Source organism: Lemur catta, chromosome 23 (assembly GCF_020740605.2).
Source record: "Lemur catta isolate mLemCat1 chromosome 23, mLemCat1.pri, whole genome shotgun sequence".
Classification (NCBI taxonomy): Eukaryota; Metazoa; Chordata; class Mammalia; order Primates; family Lemuridae; genus Lemur; species Lemur catta.
In genome coordinates, this window is record NC_059150.1 from 24,660,684 (window position 1) to 24,676,879 (window position 16,196).

General features: G+C 34.6%; 1 protein-coding gene across 2 annotated transcripts in view; it reads right to left on the bottom strand.

Moving 5' to 3' along the window:
* Positions 1-16,196, bottom strand: part of BRINP3 (BMP/retinoic acid inducible neural specific 3) — a 394,969-nt gene that overhangs the window by 197,748 nt on the left and 181,025 nt on the right. The window lies entirely within an intron of this gene.

A 16,196-nucleotide genomic window follows, 5' to 3' on the forward strand; every position in this document is an offset into this window, starting at 1 on the left:
AATACTTTAGAAAAGAAATCTTGTGAAATGGATCGCCTGATATCAACTATTCGGATTTTTTTCTGAAGGGTTGTCTAATAAAAACTCTCAAATATCTCCCACAAAGAGAACATCTTTTACTAAACTTGCTATTCCCAGGTGTGTTGTTAACTCAATTAATATTTATCAAATAAAATGTTGATTAATACTTGGATGCATATGTGCCACATTTATTTGTATCTGCGCCCTCTCAAAAGGCTGGCAATGTGCCAGGCATGGTGCATGATAAGGGACACAACTGTGACAAGACCCCTGCTGCTCATTTCCAAATGGAGTTCACGTGCTGGAGGAAGTTTTAAGAATAAGTAAAACAAATAAAGATTTAAAATTAAATTAAAAAAAAATCAAGATTCTGATAAGTACTGAGAGCTACACGGACAGCCTGCCGTCATTGGGGAAAGAACTATGGGCAACGTAGCCCTGTGTTTATATTGAGAGGCCAGGAAGGGCAAATCTGCAGAGGCAATATTTAGACAATATGCTAGGTGGAGAGAGAAAGGGAAAAGATTTGCACAGAAAAATGAGGAACAGAGACTGGATTTATTATAATGTTTCCTCAAAAGAGAGTAAGAATGTCTTGGTTATCTTTTCAAATGTAGGTTTACATCAGTAATTTTTTGCATCATTCCTTTCTAAACGAAATTTACCTGAATCTTATTTTTACCCGAATCATGTATCTATTGTATGTAAGTAAAAATTCAAATATTAAAAAGAAGACCATTTGAAATAAAATAAGTTCTAGTATTTGGTGCTATATCTCAGGTTATATAGTAATATAATCCTTCTAAGAAGTTATTTATTAGACCATAATCAAAATAATAGTTGCTCATTAATTATAAAATTTATAGGCTTACCCTCAAACATTTAATTTTTTTTAATCTCTTGAAAAGAGTTTATAATTTTATCACAGATGGGTAACATATAACTTGACCCTAAAATTGTGGCATATTTTTTTCAGTGGTTTAAAATGCTAAATTAGTTAACTCAAATGCATGTATACATAGATTAAGATGCAAGCTAATTGAATTAATTGAACTTTAAAAACCAAGATGATTGATTGATTTAATGGTGATATTTTATATCCTGTATAAACCCTTTTCCAAAACACTGAGCATTTCTTAGTACATGACTGAGGGTAAATACATGATAGAAGAGTACAATTCTAATCTTCCTTATGTTTATTAACAATTAGTAAATACACAAATACAAATCCATGATCTATTCTAACCTGAAGTATTTATGACTTCACTTATGTTGTTCCTCTTAAATGTGACAAAGAACAGACATAATACAAATAAGCCAAAAAAAATTTATGCCATTTTTTGAAATCAGTTTATGATGCTTTATAGCACTGATTACAGAATAAGCTATTCCAAGAAAATTTATTGTCTACTATTTATTGTCTATTATAATTATTTTGTACGTTACTAACAATATGGTTGAATATAAGAAAACTTCTGACCTTAAAAGCTCTATAATTATACTGAGAAAAACTGTGAACCAATAAATAACAACTCAAAGGCTTTAAAATATGTTTGTGTTAAAAGTAGAAGTGTACAGTAGCTTAGTATAAATCCTCTATCCAATTTCTCATTGTTCTGTGATATGAATGTTCCTAATCTAACTCACTTTGGGTATTTTTTCTCTGAAGAGCCTAAGAGAGTGGATAACCTTCCAGGGAGTATTCTTCAGCTAGAAGATGTTTTTTACTCCCTTGTTTTGTTAAATTTAGTTAAATTTATAGTTTCATTTCACTTTCTAATATTTCAGATGAACAAAACAGTTTGCCACCCCATCTGATCAACTTATTTTCTGTGTCATACAACAACCAAAAGGAAAGAATAAACCCTTTGGGGGCATCACCAAAATAAAACTAATTAACTAAATCCAATACTGTGAACATTAAAAATTATTATCTTAAAAATTATTTTCTTAATTTTTAAGAGCTTTCTTTAAAATTCATTTCGTAGATTTTTCCCCATATTTTCATATAAACAATAAAGGAAAATTGTTACAGTGTGAGTTTCACGCCAAAAAATCATTAATCTGCCATTCTGCTTCTATAAAACCTGCTTGCTCCTGCTTCCTACCCTCAACACACAAATTCCTAAGTGACTACAACACCCATGTTCTGCATAAAATGATTACAGCCCCCATGTTTTGCGTGAAGCTATTACAACACTCATGTTTTGGATGAACAAGATATGGCCCAGAGGCCAAACTGCCCAGATCCTGTTACACCAAAGATAAGAAAATGATGTAATGGTTACTCAAGGCTTTTTGTACACGTGCTTGCTCAATCTTAATAATTTTCCACCCACAAACTTACAATGTAAAAACTTTCTGTTTCAAAGGCTCACTGCTGCTCTCTGTGCTGCCTTTGGGTGACACAGAGCGTAGTCACTGGCCAGCTAATAAAGAGTCCTGATTTGGCTCAATTCAGTCTTTAGGTGGTCATTTCTCGCATCTCAGACCATAACAAAAATATTATACTTTCTATTGTGTATATCCAACAAGTTTAGTATATATAGAAAACATAAATGTTGAGTTAAAACTTAAGAGACCTCTCATTTCCACTCAGCCACATTTGGTTTGTATTGTTAATGATACAGGAACAGTTATAATCTCTATAAATTCTTTGTTGAAAACCCAGATAAAACATGCTGCAATAATCCTAAAAAATAGTAATAAGAGCACCTTAAATAAAGGAAATCATCTCTGGAGAACCACAATGTGAATGGTAGACATTAGACATGAATACAGAGGGGAAATAATGGTGGATTAGTGGTGACCTCCTGGCTCTCTGTTCCCAGAGTGGGAGGAGAAGAACACGGACAGCTACACACGAGTGGACACTGTCCCACAGGATCAGCATCGTGAATCTGCAGAGAAGCAGCACTGGACAAGCAGCGCTGGCCAAAAATGGTGAACTGGAGAACTGAGCACTAAGTTCGTAGAGTGCGAGATACACAATAGGGAATAGAGTGTGGGACAACCGCGCCTGTTGTCTGGGTGGGGCAGTCTGACCTGACCCACAGGACGACCCTTCCTCCACCAACCTCCACATCCACTCAGGCAGGGAAGTGCCTGAAGTCGGTGCGAAGTTGTACCCCAGGCTGACGTCTGTGTGGAGAAGAGACAAAATTGGGAAACATTTTGAACCCTCCAGTGTGCTGTTCTAGGTCCACACTGGGCAGCGGAGGGACTGGTCTGAACAGACACTTCCCTGATCCGTGGGAGGGAGTTTGGGGACAAGTATATTGCCTCTGCTGGCCCCTGGGACCAGACCAAGGGAGGTGAATGCCGAGGGAGAGACTCTGCCCCTAGAAACCGCTGAAGATTCTGCCAGGGCAGGGTGGGATAGAAAGTGAAGGACCCCTTACTGGACTGGCATGAGTCAGTGCCCCAGGGAAGCAGTGGGAACAGCCTGCAAAGCCCAGCACCTGCCACCCTCCCCCAGCAGTCCCCTCTAGTGCTGGCTCTCCGTGGGTGGGCAGCCACCATTTTGGGGGTCCATAGTCTAAAAACACTATGGCACGTTGCTGAACTAGGCACTGCCCATTCTCCAGCCCAGCAGGGCAAACTGAGGCAACAGACTCAGATGGAGCCACTGCCACTACCCTTGCCCAGCAGAGCAGGCCCAACCTTGGAGGAGGGGAGTAACAAGAGAAGCCCTTCCTGAATATTCTGCTCCCAGCCACTTCCCTTTTGTGCCAACAGGACAAACCAGCAGGTCAAACACTGCCCTTGAAGGGACAGAGTAACAAGAGAGGCTGCTGTCCGTGAGGAGTTGCCCAGTGGCCAGACCAGCACTACAGGAAATACTCAGACCTACATTAAACATGGAACGGTGCATTAGACACTTTCCAAAGTAAAATCACTCAAGAGTTAAAGTCTGGAACCTGATCTCCATGATGGCTCATGGAGTAAAACAAAATAATAGGAATTCAGAAATCTACTTCAAATATTAATCCTCTCAATAAATGTGAATGGCTTGAATTGTCCTTTGAAGAGACATTGACAGAGTGGATAAAAATCCACAAGCCTAGTTTCTGCTGTGTACAGGAAATGCATCTAACCCACAAAGATGCTTTCAGGCACAAGGTCAAGGGATAGAAAGCAATCCTCCATCAAATGGAAGTAAAAAGAAAGCAGGGGTTGCTATACTATTTTCACATAACATAAGCTTTAAAATAGCAAAATTAGGAAAGGACAAAGACGGCCACTATATAATGGTGAAAGGGAAGATCCAACAAGAAGACTTAACAATTCTTAATATTTATGCTCCCAACTCAGGAGCACCCAGATACATAAAGCAAACCCTGTCTGATCTAAATAGCATGATAAACAATAACCCCATAATACCCAGGGTCTTCAGCAACCCACTGAATGAACTGGACAGATCTTCCAAACAGAAAATAAGCAAAGAAATAATGCACTTAAACAGAGCTCTAGAACAAAAGGGTCTGATAGACCTCTATAGAACATTCCACTAAAATAAAGCTGAATATACATTCTTCTCACCAGCTCATGGAACTTTCTCCAAAATTGATCACATACTAGGCCACAAATCAGACCTCAACAAATTCAAAGAAATATAGAAATAATACCGTGTATCTTCTCAGATCATAGTGGTATAAAATTAGAGTTTAATTACAACAGAAATACACACCACTTCACAGAATTATGGAAATTAAACAATCTATTGCTGAATAAATATTGGGCAAAGGAGGAAATACATAGAGAAATCAAAATATTCTTTGAACTTAATGATAATGGGGACACAAGTTATCAAAATCTGTGGGATTCATCAAAAGCATTCCTGAGAGGAAAACTAATAGCATTAAATCCTCACATCCAAAAAGCAGAGAGCTCAAATATCAAAGATCTAATGAACAGTCTGAAGGAATTGGAAAAGGAAGAGCAAATCAACTCCAAACCTAGCAGAATAAAAGAAATAACTAAGATCAAAGCAGAACTAAATGAAATTGAGAATAAAAGAACTATACAGAATATCAACAATACCAAAAGCCGGTTTTTCGAAAAGATAAACAAAATTGACAGCCCTCTTGCCAGTTTGACAAGAACTAGAAGGGAAAGGACTCTAATAAACTCAATTAGAAATGTAAAAGGAGAGGTCACAACAGACACCACGGAAATACAAAATATTATCTTTCAATAGTATAAAAACCTATATGCCTAAAAACTGCATACTGTGGAGGAAATGGACAAATTCCTGGAAACAGACAACCTCCCTAAGTTCACCCAGAAGGAATCAGAATTTCTGAACAGACCAATATCAAGGACAGAAATTGGAGCAGTTATTAAAAACCTTCCAAAAACAAAAAGTTTCAGACCAGATGGCTACAATTCTGAGTTCTACCAAACATACAAAGAAGAACTCATACCTATGCTACAGAAATTATTCCACAACATTGAGGAAGATGGTATCCTCCCTAACTCATTCTACAAAGCCAACATCACCTTGATACCAAAACCAGGAAAGGACACAACAAAAAAAGAAAACTACAGACCAATATCCCTCATGAATATCGATACAAAAATCCTCAGCAAAATTTTAACAAATCAAATCCATCACCATATCAAAAAAATAATTCACCATAACCAGGTGGGCTTTATACCAGAGATGCAAGGCTGGTTCAACATACACAAATCTATAAATGCAATCATAAATAAAAGCAAGAACAAAAACAATATGATTCTCTCAATTGATACAGAAAAGCATTTCACAAAGTCCAGCAAACTTTTATGATAAAAACTCTTAGCAAGATAGGCACAGATGGGACATACCTTAAAATTATAAAGGCCAGACATGATGAACCCACAGCCAATATCATTCTGAATGGGAAAAAATTGAAACCATTCCTACTTAGATCTGGAACCAGACAAGGATGCCCACTATTCCCACTTCTATTCAACATATAGCTGGAAGTCCTTGCTAGAGCAATTAGACAAGAGAGGGGAAATAAGGGCATCCAAATGGGGCAGAAAAGAGCAAAATCTTACTCTTTGCTGATGATATGATGTGCTATCTAGAAAACCCCAAGGATTCAACCAAAAGACTCCTGGAATTGATAAGTTAATTCAGTAAAGTCTCAGGATACAACAAAATCAATACACACAAATAACAGTCAAGCCAAAACTCAAATAAAAAAATGCAGTACTTTTTACAATAGCCTCAAAGAATATTAAATATTTAGGAATGTATTTAATGAAAGAGGTGAGAGACATATACAGGGAGAACTATGAAACACTAAGAAAAGAAATTGTAGAAGATGTAAACAGTTGGAAAAATCTACCTTGCTCATGGATTGGTAGAATCAACACTGTTAAAATGTCCATACTACTTTAAGTGATCTACAGAATTAATGCAATCTCTATCAAAGTATCATCATCATTCTTGACAGATCTAGAAAAAACAATTCTATGCTTCGTATGGAACAAGAAAAGACCTTGTATAGCCAAAGCAATCTTAAGCAAAAATAACAAACTGGGAGGTATCAGTCTACCAGACTTCAGGCTGTACTACAAAGCTATAGTAACTAAAACAGCATGATACTGGCACAAGAATAGAGACATAGACATTTGGAGCAGGACTCCAGAGATGAAACCATCTTCATATTGTCTTCTAATCTCTGGCAAAGCAGACAAAAATATACACTGGGGGAAAGAATCCCTTTTCAATAAATGGTGCTGGGAAAACTGGACAGCTACATGCAGAAGATTGAAACTGGATCCCCACTTGTCATGTCTTATAAAAATCAATTCAAAATGGATAACAGACTTAAACCTAAGGCATGAAAACATAAGAATCATAGAAGAAAGTGCAGGGGAGACTCTTTCAGGCATTGGCTTAGACAAAGAAGACCCCTAAAGCAATTACAGCAGCTACAAAAATAAATAAATGAGACCTGATCAAATTAAAAAGCTTTTGTATAGCCAAGGAAACTGTCATTAGAGCAAATAGACAACATACAGAATGGGAGAAAATGTTTGCTCTCTACACATCTGATAAAGGGCTGATAACAAGAATCTATCCAGAACTCAAAAAAAAAAAAAAAAAAAAACTCAAGAAAAAATAAAACACCACCATCAATAAATGGGCAAAGGACATGAACAGAAACTTTTCAAAAGAAGACAGAATAATGGCCAGCAAGCATATAAAAAAATGCTCAACCTCTCTAGTCATTAGAGAAATGCAAATCAAAACCATAATGAGATATCACCTAACCCCAGTGAGACTGGCCTTTATCAAAAAATCCCAAAGCAACAAATGCTGGCAAGGATGTGGAGAGACAGAAACACTCTTATGCTGCTGGTGGAACTGCAAATTAGTGCAACCTCTGTGGTAAATACTTTGGAGATACCACAAAGAGCTAAAAGTAGATACCATTTGATCCAGCAATAGCACTATTAGGCATCTACCCAAAGGAATAAAAATCATTCTATAATAAAGACATCTGCACTTGAATGTTTATGGCAGTACAATTCACTATAGCAAGGATGTGGAAACAACCCAAGTGCCCGTTAATCCATGAGTGGATTAATAAAATATGGTATATGTGTATAATGGAATACTACTCAATTCCAAAAACAGTGGTGATCTAGCACCTCTTATATTTTCCTGGATAGAGCTTGAGCTCATCCTCTGAAGTGAGGTATCACAAGAATGGAAGAATAGGCACCACATGTACTTGCCATCAAATTGGCACTGACTGATCAACACTAAGGTGCACACACTGTAGTAATATTCTTTGGGGTTTAGGGATTTGGGAGTGGATAAACTCAGAACTAATGGACGTAGTAAGCATTGCAAAGGGGGAAACGGCATGCCTCCAATCATGGTTTTCATGTGGCAAAGTCATAACATGTAACCAAAATGTTTGTACCCCCATAATATCCTGAAATAAAAAAATAAATTAATTAATTAAAAAAAAGATATGAATACAATACCCGGTATCTCTTTTTTCCTGGGCACAAGATACAATTGCATTCGCTGGTAACCTCTAAAGTCACCATGGCCATGTGTCTTACTTTGACCCATGAAGTGTGAGCATATAGCTAGCCTGATCCATCAGCCTGGGATGCTGATCAACAACGAGAATCGAAAATTTTACCCACTCCCCCCCCCCAACCTAAATCTATCCTTGAAGCATAACAGGACGAACAAGTGCATGAACTAAAAATACATTTTGCCATGTAACGTAATTAAGATTATGTGATTATTTGGTTTATTTGCTTGTTTCTAGCACTATAATCTAGTATGTCATGACTGATGTAGAGTATTTTGACTTTGGGGAAACTTAAGAACGCAATAAGGAGCTAATGGTTGTACATAAATTGAAACCTTATGAGTATAGGTGTTTTTATTGTTCCTTCCTGAAGACAACATAATATTCACCTCAGTTACAACTAGACCATGTATTCATTAAATTTTGGAAAAACAAAGCAATGGTGTGCTGAGTTGAAAACATACTGTTGGGTATGATTATCATAATGAGAACATTTTACTTAAAGGAGTCTCAGGATTCCATCCGGATGCTTTATGTTTATATTAAATAAGAACCTGGTTGTGTCTCACTAAATGCTGTATTATACTTGGAGCTTCACAGAACATAAAGATCTTCCCATCATAACCTTTGGATGTCTTTAAGTGAAATAGGCACAATCATTAGAGTTTAATGTAACTTGGCTCCAATAGAGGCATTACTATTTTGTAGAACACACAAATGGGCCATAACCAGCTCAGGCAGAACATAACTTTGAAAGAATAAAAACTTTATTTTGGCTGTAAGGAGCCTCTATTAGTTTATTAGAGTTGTATGTTTGCCTGTCAAAAGTTCTGACTTTCAAGAATCTATTATTACGGGTGCCCACAATATGTTTATTTTTCTAAAATATTTATTACAATTTTATTCCTACTTATCTCATAAAAGAGGTTGGAAAATGAGAATGACATCATCAAATTTCATTTAAATACTGACCACGTACTTTCCACATTGCCATTAACCTTTTTTATTAGCATTTAAATTCTATATGAATACATAAATGTACTTAATGTATTTAAAGGGTATTAACTACCATGATTTCTTTAAAAGTGCATGTTTATTTGTTAGCCAAAATATAGAATTTGCTACTTTTAATATTAGAAATTTTAGATTAAATACCAAAGGAAAGGAAGCATAAAAAAAAAAATTAACAAAAGCCAATGATGCAGTTGCTGAAAAGATTTATCGTTAACTGCTAATTTGCACTAAATGGAATTGTTTGTCTAAAGTCCTAAAAGCTATTATTACATTACTTTTCACATTACTGCATTTGTTGGCTTATGACTTTAATTCTATCAACATTCATTAAAATTTGCAGACACAACAGAATATTAAAAGAAATATATTACCCAAGCACTCATCTTCTGTTAAAAAATTCAACATGAAAATCATAAATTGACTTCCCAATCTTCAGTTGCAATAACCTTCTAATTACATCTATAAAATCATACCGATCTTAAGAAATGCCATTAATAATCAATACTAGTTCCCCATAATTCTATTATGTGTAGTTGTTATATATAAAATTGACTTTTTTAACATCTTGCCATATAGCTTCCACATCTCACAAATGACACAGTTTTGCATTTGGCTGGTAAAAGAGAAATGTTCCCAATGGCTTGAATGAGTATAGCTCTGAAGCCAGTGTTTTTAAAGCAGCTAAATGCTAAGCAGCTGGCAGGGTGGAGAATACTGCTTTCCCTCCAGCCCTTAATATACCAAACTTTTTTTTTTTTTAATTTAACATTAGTGTTTTTTTTTTTTCAAGCTTGGAAAATATTTTTGGATAACATTAGGAATTTAGCAGAATGAATCTATGCAAATAAAATACTGAGAAAAAAGCACAATCATAATTATGACTTATGTAAAATGTTTACATATAGGATTTCTGATAAGCACAGATTAATGACTATTGTATTTTCAATAAGCTGCTAAATCCATAGTAGACTAGAAAAAGCAATTAGCATAATTGTAAGAAAACATTTACCCATCCCAGTAAAACAAGAAGAATTCATTGTAGCTGCAACTTTTTCGTAATAAATATCATTGAAACAAGTAAGATGGAGGTGGGGTTATTGAGAGATTTTTAAAGGATGGCCCGATTGATGGCTACTAATGTACAATTCTAATTATTAAAATATGTTAGATTCTTAGAGCTATGAAATGACTGAAAATAATTTAATTTTATGTTACAAAGTTTTTAATCATTTTTGTAGTTTAATAGATAGGGTTTTATTAAAACTTTAAAGGCAATACCACACTGATGTAGACACACATGATAACACATGATAATATACAAATATATTATGTTTGTTTAAATTAAGCCACTCGTTTGAACAAGTATTAGCAAAAATTTTTATAAAAAATATACATGCATGCTAAAAATTAATGATTTTCTAAGTTGGAGAAAGAGGAAAACCATTTTGCTTGAGCCTTTCTTTATAAATTTTGGAAGTATAGTTTAATATCTATTACAAGTATTACATCAACTTATAAAAAGTATTACTTAATCACACATTCAAACAATTATATAAATTTGGTAATTATTGATCAGTTTTGACAATCGAAGAGGCACAGACGTAACAGAGCTAAAGTAAAATAAAATATCTAAGTTGATTCTCTGAAAAAATATGATGTTCTCTTTTTTTATTTATAATTACAGAAGTAATTATCTTCATTACTAACTGAAAAACATTTGCATTTTATGTATGAAGTTAAATATTTCAGATAGGCGATTTTAGTTTTTCAAATGGAAATGAATTTGGAGTCAGCTCAAGTTACAAATCTCATCCTCACCAATTCAATTCCAAAAATTCAAAAGTCTCTAAATTTTGGTAAGTTCTTAACCTCGCTAATGTAAAGATACCTAATCTATAAGCATAAATGTAATAATACCTGACATTGTAGAGATTTTGAAGTAAATACATAAAACTTAACTACAATGGTACAGAAAATATGGTTTACCATTTAGTAAATTTTGGGATGTGTACCCTTATGAAACCATGGATATTTGTCTCAGGATGTCAATTCTTTAAATGCGTATAAAAATTGTTGTTGATTAAGGTAATAGGCTTTAGTGTAATTAATAAGTAAAATTTAACAAAATAATTTTTTTTTTTTTTAATTTTGAGACAGAGTCTTGCTCTGTTGCCCTGGCTACAGTGCAGTGGCATCATCACAGCTCACTGCAACCTCAAACTCCTGGGCCCAAGTGATCCTCCTGACTCAGCCTCCCAAGCAGCTTGGACTACAGGCCTGTGCCACCGTGCCCGGCTATTTTTTTCTATGTTTACTGGAGATGGGTTTTCACTCTTGCTCAGGCTGTTCTTGAACTCCGGACCTGAAGTGATTCTTCCACCTTGGCCTCCCAGAATGCTAGGATTACAGGCATGAGCCACCGCGCCCAGCCTAACAAAAGAATTTATAAATGAAACCATTCAAAGAATCTGAAAATTGATCTTGTTGGTCCAGGTATAGACTAATAAGTTATATGCTCATAAGAAAAGGTAAAAGTCAAAAGAATAGATATCTATTAACAAAATATTAAAGTGTTTTTTGATAATTTCTTCAAACACTTAAGCAATACTTTCATCGAGATTTCTTTATGATAATACAAACTGTCGCAAACATTGGATCAAACTTTCATAAACCATGGATTATGTCATGGTAGCTAACCAATTAAATATCTAAGCTTGCAATAAAAGACAATTTCACATACTGCTTCATTTCAAATAACATGAGGTAAAAAAGGAAGATTGAGGACTTTTTATAGTTATTGCATTTTTAGAGACAATAATACAAATCTATTCATGAAAATTTTTCATAATAAAAATTAATCTTGAATAGTAACTGAATTTAGCAGAATATATATTTTTCCTGAAATACATATTAAAATATTTTAAAGAAAACTCTTCAAAATGTTTTATGGTTCTTCCCACACAGTTGAGGCAAATAAAAATATGCTATATCAGGTCATAGGGTTTAGGATACTAGTAATTTATTTCAACTTGATCTTACTTTTATGCCTTTTGTATCTACATGTGATAGGGAGACTGGATATGGTATATTATGACAAAATATATTTTTGGAAAATATATAAACTTAGTTTTACAAAGTATAAATTATTCATTCCCCACACTATAACCTTTTGGCTAGAATCAGGCTGGAGTTGTTAGAATAGTATTTTACAAATAAAACACTTTATCAAATATAAACTGGTAATATCACCTTTCTCTGCACAGTAATGTCATCTATGGATTACAAATTGAAATTTATCATCTAATAGATGCTTAGTCTTTCTATCTTCTGTTTGTGACTTATATAAAATAAATTTCTTAAATATAAGCCCCCTTACACAAACTTCAAAGACACCAGTAACACATGAGAACTGCTGTCTTGTCTGCCTTGTTATCCCTGTCTCCAAATAATTCAGGTCATCTTGTTATATGCACTCATAGAAGTGTTCTTTTCCTTCTGAACAATTATTTATTTGTGGGATTACTTGATTCATATTTGCCTCATCTATTATACAATAAGCCTTACATGGATTATTTCTTCTTTGAATGACCATTGTGTTCTTAAGACTCAAAGGCATGATCTATAGCAGTCAGTTATGGTATGCATGATGAGTTAACAAATGAGTAAATGTTCTCACATGAGCTGAAATGAAATAACCACTTGGGGAATGGGGTCTCTGATTTGTTAGCATACAGAAAACCAAGTTGGTGGAGCAATACATTTCTCAATAATTCTCTTGAGTGTTCAGGGGAGTAGGGGAAATTAAGAGTTAACTATTTGCATTAAACTGAGAACCACTATTATTATATGGAATCTTACTCCCACTAATATCCAAAATACATATTTGAATGTTTAGAAAATGCTCCCATTTCCTACTAGTGCAGTGAAATGCATAGTGGTGACACTCTGAGACTGTTAGTTAATGCAATTTGGGGAAAGTAATCCTGTTATTTCAGGTATAAGTTCTTTAATGTCTCATATCTGTGTCAGGCATAAGGCAGGGGAAGGAGATTGGTTTATATAAATTCAGTTCCCATCTTGCTAGTAGAGAAATAAATATGTTTGACTAGTTTTCTCCTAAAAACTTTACAATGTAATTTTTATCCATTAGCAGTTAATAGGTTTAAAGTTTGATGAGCAAAAAGCAAAATGCTCATATTAATGATAATCACTAATTTTGATTGAGAAATAACTTTTAGGCCGGGCGCGGTGGCTCACGCCTGTAATCCTAGCTCTGGGAGGCCGAGGCGGGTGGATCGCTCGAGGTCAGGAGTTCGAGACCAGCCTGAGCAAGAGTGAGACCCCGTCTCTACTAAAAAAAATAGAAAGAAATTATCTGGCCAACTAAAAATATATATACAAAAAAAAAATTAGCCGGGCATGGTGGCTCATGCCTGTAGTCCCAGCTACTCGGGAGGCTGAGGCAGTAGGATCGCTTAAGCCCAGGAGTTTGAGGTTGCTGTGAGCTAGGCTGATGCCACGGCACTCACTCTAGCCCGGGCAACAAAGTGAGACTCTGTCTCAAAAAAAAAAAAAAAAAAAAAAAAAAAAAAAAAAGAGAAATAACTTTTACATCAGCATTGAATATGGAGATAACTTCATTAGACTTATTTTTAAAGTGATTAGCCTACGAAGTTTAAACTATTGCAATGTGAGGCCTGTGTTCTTTCATTTCCTTTGATAAATGAGAGAATTTTGATACAAGTAATTTTTCTGAGTCCGTATACCTAGCAATAGTTTGAATCCAGGGACTTTGACACCAAAACTGATGGCCTTCACTTCTTTATAGATTGACATCAATTTCGACTGAAAGGTGGACATGTATGATATCTGTTAGTTTGTGTACATGTGTGTGGGAAACATGGTGAGTGTATGGGGAAAAAGAGGGAAAGATGTAGAGATAAAATGAGAGAGAGAGAGAAGGGAGAGAGACAGAGAGAAAGAGAAAGTCGGGAAGGGTTTATCCATCAGAAGAAAGGGATGGAAATGTGAGAAGTACTAGTATAAATCAATCAGAAGCAAAAAGCCAACTGTAGATTAATCCTGTATTGTTCTGACTAAATACTCACCCAGGAAAAAGAGAATGTAAATCTCGACTTGGTGGAAGGAGTTTAAAGGGCCTTTGTGACTAATTCACATTTCTTGGAAGAGGAATTGTAGGAACTGAATGATGAAAAAGGTTCAGGATCAATTATATTTACAGGTGATATAGTATAGTTCAAACTCCTGGCTCAGAGTGCATAGAATAAAAGCATGGGCGACAAAAGCAAAAATAAACAAATAGGATTACATCTAACTGAAAAGCTTCTGAAGAGTAGAGGACGCAATAAACAAAGTCAAGAGACAACTTACAGAATGAAAGAAAGTATTTGTTAACTATACATCTAATGAGAGGTTAATTAATATCCAAAATAAATAAGGAACTCAAACAACTCAATCCCAAACAAACCAACAAATAACCCAAGTAATAAATGGGCAAAGAACCTGAATAGACAGTTTTCAAAAGAAGACATACAGTCAACAGGTACATGAAATAATGCTCAATATCACTAATTATAGGGGAAATGGAAATTAAAACCACAATGCAAATGTTGAAGAAGATAGGGAGAAAAGGTAATCCTTGCACGCTGTTGGTAAGAATTTAAATCTGTACACTTTTTATAAAAAACAATTTAGAGGTCCTCAAAAGATAAAAAATAGAATTCCCATATTGCCCAGTAATCCCATAGCTGGGTATATAGCCAAAGGAAATGAAATCAGTACATTGAAGAAATTTCTTCACTCCCTTGTTTTTTGCAGCATTACTCACAATACCCAAAATATAGAATCAATCAAATGTCCATCCACAGATGAATGGACAGAGAAAATGTGGTACATATATGCAATGGAATAGTATATAAAAAAAAGGAAATACTGTCATTTGCAGCAGCATGCATGAACCTGTGGAACATTATGTTAAGAGAAATAAGCCAGGCACATAATGACAAATACTGTGTTATCTCACTCATATGTAAAATCTAGAAAAGTTGATCACATAGAATCAGAGAGTAGCAGGTTGGGGCTGTTAGGGGTTAGAGTCTGTGAAAATGTCAGCCAAAGGATACAAGATTACAGTTAGATAAGAAAAATAAGTTGAAGGGGTCTATTGTATGGCAAAGTGACTATAGTTAATGACAATATATTTTATTCTTGAAAAATGCAAGGAGAATGGATGTTCAATATAGTTATCACACACAAAAAAAGATAACTGAGGTATTGCCTATTTTAATAAGCTAGATTTATCAATTACATAATGTCTATATACCTTAAAACATTATATTGCACATGATAAATATATATAATTTTATGTCAATTTAAAATTAATTAATTAATTAATTTGTAATTTTTTTCCATGAATAAACAGCCTTAGAGAGGGAGAAACACAGATGGTGTGAACAAAACAGAGTCTTAGATGGGATCATCAAGCAGTGTTGAAGAAACTCAAGGAAGAAATTGGGAAGCTGATGGGAAAATCTGTTATATTGAACAACCACTAAGTTGAAAGTTGCCAATCTAACTCTAATGCATAAGAAGGATTCCACAGAGGTATAACGACCTATATATAAATTCACAGAGAAATTTAGATCCCATATTAAAATTTAACACCATTTAATACAGGGAAAATATTCTATCACAAGAAAAGCAGCATGATTTCTGCAATAGGATATTCTGTCTGATCATTTTACTGGAATTGTTTACAGTGAAAAATAAACAAATAGAAGAAATAAATTCATGAATACAATCTATTAATTCTTAAAAAAATTTTGCGATGTTGCCTCCTCAAAGTTTGCTTTAAAAAATCAGGTTGCTAAAATATTTAGTAGTATAAAACATTTACATTTGAGAAAATCTATCCAAATAATGGAAATATCTGGAAAGAAAGATTAATTACAACAAAATAAACAATCAAAGTGGCTCCCTAAATCACATGCAAAGTCAATAAACAAGTTATATCCAATTAAAAATATTAATATTCCTAGAGGAAGAGCAATTAAGTAGTAGCCAAGACACAAGACAGTAAAACAGCAAAGG